The sequence below is a fragment of the Montipora foliosa genome, chromosome 2, assembly GCF_036669935.1.
Source record: "Montipora foliosa isolate CH-2021 chromosome 2, ASM3666993v2, whole genome shotgun sequence".
Lineage (NCBI taxonomy): Eukaryota > Metazoa > Cnidaria > Anthozoa > Scleractinia > Acroporidae > Montipora > Montipora foliosa.
This window is the reverse complement of record NC_090870.1, coordinates 20197972-20202971: the sequence shown is the minus strand read 5'-3', so window position 1 is coordinate 20202971 and position 5000 is coordinate 20197972. Positions and strand designations below refer to the sequence as shown.

At 39.2% G+C, this 5000-nt stretch overlaps 1 protein-coding gene and 1 pseudogene across 2 annotated transcripts in view; both read left to right on the top strand.

The window, feature by feature from the left end:
* Positions 1 to 1401, top strand: part of LOC137986914 (uncharacterized) — a 9302-nt pseudogene extending 7901 nt beyond the window's left edge.
* The window catches only part of LOC137992638 (NAD-dependent protein deacylase sirtuin-6-like), a 124714-nt gene that overhangs the window by 59734 nt on the left and 59980 nt on the right, over positions 1 to 5000 (top strand). The gene's annotated exons all lie outside the window — the stretch shown is intronic.

The following is a 5000-nucleotide window of genomic DNA, read 5'->3' as shown; positions in this document are numbered from 1 at the left end:
ACAAGAAACGTTTTGGACTCTCACAAAACAAAAAGTCGAGTGATAGCTTTGATAATGCTAAAGAAGATTTAAGTCCGACTGTGAAAGTGAAACCGCGCTATCGGGGAGACGTGTTGTCGAGGGGTCGAGCTTGGTTTGCTTTCTGTTTTCTCCTAAACGAGGTTGGTGACCTATCTTTTTTTTGGCATAATTTTATTCTTACTCATCTTCTTTGCGCTGTAAAAAAATTACAAAAAATCTACGTCAGAAAAAAAAGTTACAGGAAAGATAGTATTCGTAGCCATCACTCGTGGACACAAAATTGTCTCCTCGAGATCACGCACCCGAAGAACATTTGTAGTCAGTGCCTTTTCAAGACTTGTGCCTGTGCCATAAAACAAACATTAAATTATTCCTTTTGAGCAACACAATTCACCTGTTTTGTTATTTCAAGAATTACGTCAAAGCTGTGCTTCCTGTTCGTGCAAAACGTAGCCTGAACCGATGGAATAAACTTGTCCTTGATAGATGAAGGCGCAATGATTAAATGAGTAACTTGAGCAAGTTATGTCTCTCAAACGAGCTTGGTGACCTACTTTTTTAATTGCACATTTCGAGTCACCATAATATAGGGAACAATCGAGAAAAGTTTTAAAAAAATCTTACGACAACTTCTATTACTAAGGAATCACCTTAAGCAGCAATTGTCTCCTCACCTTAATTTTGTTCCCTCACTTTTGTAAACTATTAAAGGGGTAGTATCATGGCTGACACATCCAATAAATTAACTGTATCTGTTTATACTTAAAAATAATAAATTATAATAATTATATTTTTTTCTTCAAAATCTTAGATAAGATGTTTATACTATCAATCCCTCACATATAATTATTACATGTAAAGGGTTGACATACATAGGTTTGTTACATAGGTTTGCAGCAAAAATGTATTGTTTTTTTAACCAGAAACAGATACAGTTAGATTTTAATACATGTAATTCTGCAAAGTTTGTGTCAAAGGAGACCAACTTGAAGAAAAGATGACGAAACCATTTACACAGTGTCAGTTGCTGGGTGTGTTCCTTCGGGAATTGGTATGGATCCTGATCAAATATCTATGATCACTTGGATTGTGGTATTGCAAAGGACCTGATACAATCCACTCTGGGAAAGATGATGCCATATATTACCTAAGTGATTTTGGATCATTGATCTTGATCACCAAAAATCGCAAAGAGGGCCCTAGTCAACCACACCTTTATTGGAAGTAAAATTGAAAATATTATGTATTTCCAAACCAAACATTTTCATTTTCATGTAGGCACTTGACTTTTACATGTAGCTTGAGATTTAATTGAGCTTCTCAGCTCTACAAGTTGAAATCGAGAATTAATGTCTCAAGCAAACACTGCCATCATGAAATTCGTAGTATTATAAGCTAAATAAAATCGATAAACAACGAATAGACTTAAGGGTCTTCTCTGTGACCATAAAAAAAACCTTTACGAATTTAATCTTGTAGTAGTCCAGGCAACAAATTGAAGAAAAAAAAAAAAGCAAAAATCAACAACATGAACTAATTTAATCAGTACTGGCGGCCACCGCGGAGCATCTCTTAAAAGGTCCAACGAACATTTCCAGGACCAGTAATTGAAACGAGCTATTGTCTTTATACGTTTTTTGAATTTGTGGTCCTTTTTTCTTTCATCTGTGGCTGCTGCTGATTCTCCGCAAAGCGAACAACAAAATTCACCTGAACAACGTGCAAACCGGAAATGCCAAAGATTACGCATGCACAAACGTTTTGCCACGGTGTTGTCAACAGATGGTGCAATTTCGTTCCCAGACTCTTCGTTCCTTCCTTGTGGAACCTCTATATAAACACACTCTACGGCACCGAAGATGATGCAGTCCTCGACGAGAATATTCCAGAAGACAGAAAAATGAAGACGAGGAAATGGACGTCGAATTCAAGACAGACAGCGAGGAAGAAGACGAGCAATAAGATCGATCCCGATCACACAATAACACAAACTGCATTAGTTACAACGTGTGCAAGCCCTGCTTTGAAAGAGAAACAAACTCCCGTTTACTTTACTTTTCAACGCTGTAGTTTTAAGAGCTTCTGCCTGAGAGACCGGGGCAGACTTGGAAATGAAGGTCGGCCGATTTCGCTTAAAATTGGTACACAAAGTACTTATGTCGACTTATGTAATATGCCAAAGTTTCAGCTTCAACGACTTTTTTTTAGCCGAGTTCTGGATATCAGCCCCTCAGGGGTCCCCAGAGGCTGATTTTCATTGCAATTTTGGCCACTTTTAAATCTCTTTTTTAGCAACATGAAATTCATTTCAGGCAAAAACAAAACATCTTTGTAAAGCCCTATCCTTAGGCTTTTATGGGTGAGAACATTAGCTCATGGAAATTTTTCGCTAGCCTGTGGCTGTTATCACAACTTGGTCATATTTGAAGCATATGGGAAGCAACTGGAAATGGCCTGTTTTTCAGACCAAATATTTTCCATGCCCATGTTTTATATCTTGAGGTCTTAGTATCCCTGCAAAGTTCAGCCCTTAGTTTAGTAATATCAAGAAAAAAATACTAAGGTTGAGGCTTTTTACTAAGAAAAAAACTTACGAGAAGATGGCTAACCAGGCCCCTTCCGGTTAAAGTTTCAACAAAGCGTGTCTGCAAAAATCAGCCATTTAATTTCGATTATCTTTTTTCCTTCCAAGTTATGGTTAAAAGAGACTCTGAAGTTAATTGTCACCGAAAAGACTTGCCGTTAATAAGAAATTTTTATGTGATTATTTTAGGACCGATCAGATAGTGGTCCGACAGCGGTTATAAATTTCTTGGAAGAAGTCTTGAAAATTACGGACAATAGAGCCGCTGCGAAAACTCTTTATTTACCTAACAACACATCTCTTGCCGGTAAATCACAATGCAAAATTGCATCTTTTTCGTCCAAACTGCAGCGTTAAGTTTATCTCCTTTGTTCAACTCGTTCAACGTATCACGTCTGTGGCCCGTAGTAATGAAGCGCTAATTAAATCAGGATACAAGCAAGCTTTGTAGTTCCATTCAGTAGTACTATAACCCACCTGTTTGGGCTTTAATATTTTCTGAAGAAAAAAGATCTTATCGGTCTCTTTAAAAGCAACCACAACATCTGTCGTGACACTACTTGAGAATCGTTTTGAACCTTTAAGAAATTTGGAATATAATTAAAGCTAATTGTCTAACACAAATTGCAGTCACTCTTCCAGTCTATTTGCAAAGTGTCTGGATAAATTCACGCTTACCTGGCTTCACTTTTACAGACATGCCCCTTTCCTACAATCCCTTAAAAGTGAGGTAACATTAGAAACTTTAGCCCCAGCGATAAATTGGTCGCATGTGCGTCGTTGTGAGTTAGATATACACAGGTCGATTAATATACCGTACGTGAAGAGGTCATTAAGTGTTTTGTTATACCTCCCAACTCAAAATAGAAGAATACACAGATAAAAATTATTTGCTTGATGTCGGCTGGCGTACAGATTTGCCGCCGTTTCAAAGGTGCACGACCTGATCACGTGTGAGTCGAAAGTTCAAGTTGTTGTTGCCCAACGGTGTCATGAAGTTTTGTTCGCCCTAGGGCGTCATGAAGTTTTGACCAATGACACGTGCCACGTTCTCCTCCAATCAGAAAACGTATTTGAGTTGGGAAGTATAACAATGTAGTTTGTTGGCTATGACTGACTTGGAATTCAGTTGTTTTCCCGTGCAGATTCGTCTCCTTGATTTTGCAGAGAATGATTATGATAAAACTTGTATGAGAACCTCAATGGCATGATTTGTTTACTGAATATTTATTCATACCCAGTGCCCCAGTGTAAATGGCTCACGTATGTTGTAAATGATTGATAAGGACGTCCAACACGGTCCGTTTTCGCCGCCAATCCGCTAAATTGCTAGAAGATTACTCACAGGCACTCTTTCCCTTTCTCTATCAGTATTTTCCTTTTGTCGCTTTCTCAAACAGCACAGATCCATGGTGGCATCCATACTGCATATATATCCAAAGATAGGACAGGGATGGAGTGGGTTATCCTTCCGGCAAAGACTACTGTTTTGGCAACTTTGGAAATAAAATATTTCAGCTTTCTTGGAGCCCTTAAGGACTTGGGGGTTTTTTATGGCACCCGTAGCTGTAGATCACATGAAAAAGTAAGTCTTTATGAACTCACACTGAATTGCTGACCCTTAACTCTGGTTTCGGTAATAAGAAGCAACCTAGGCGGTAATCGCCCTGGAGGGCCATTATGCATGCTGTAGGTGATAAGGTAAGTCGTCACAAGGCCTAGTGCCCGCTCGTACCTGCTGGAGCTTAAATTGGTTACTGCTCTACTTTCCTGGACAGGATAATAATCACTGGTGCCCATTTATACATCTGGGCGGAGAGAGGCACTGTTAAAGAAAATTGCCTTCCCAAGACGACATGTCAACGCCCTAGTAACTTGGGGCCCGTTTCTCGAAAGTCCCGAAAACTTTTCGGGCGCGGAAAGCTATTTGTGAAACTGCCAACCACTTGTTTTAGAAAGCCGATCTTTTAACATGTTTTCAAGGTAACAAAAAGAAAAATGACTGTGAAGTTTGACGACTTAAGTCCTCTCCGTTCTTGAGATACAAAGGGAATTGTGACACCCGAAAATGGCCCGTAAAGTTTCGGGACTTTCGAGAAACGGGCCCCAGGACCGCCCGATGCAGAGTCTAGCCCGCCAACGCGCTATGCCAGTTCCTTTTTGTGTAGATTCCGAATGTAATGTGGACTTTAATCTGTCCTAAATACACAAAATGCATTGGGGAAGAAATAAATGGCCAGCACTTTCAAAACAAAGTGGACACCTTGCCGGCTGCTTTGTTTATTTGCGAAAAAAGAAACTATCTGCGATCTATTAATTAAACTAATTAAATCTATTCAGTGTGTAAGCGAATTTGTTTCATTTGAGTCCATTTGAGTGCTTTTGAAAGGCAGAG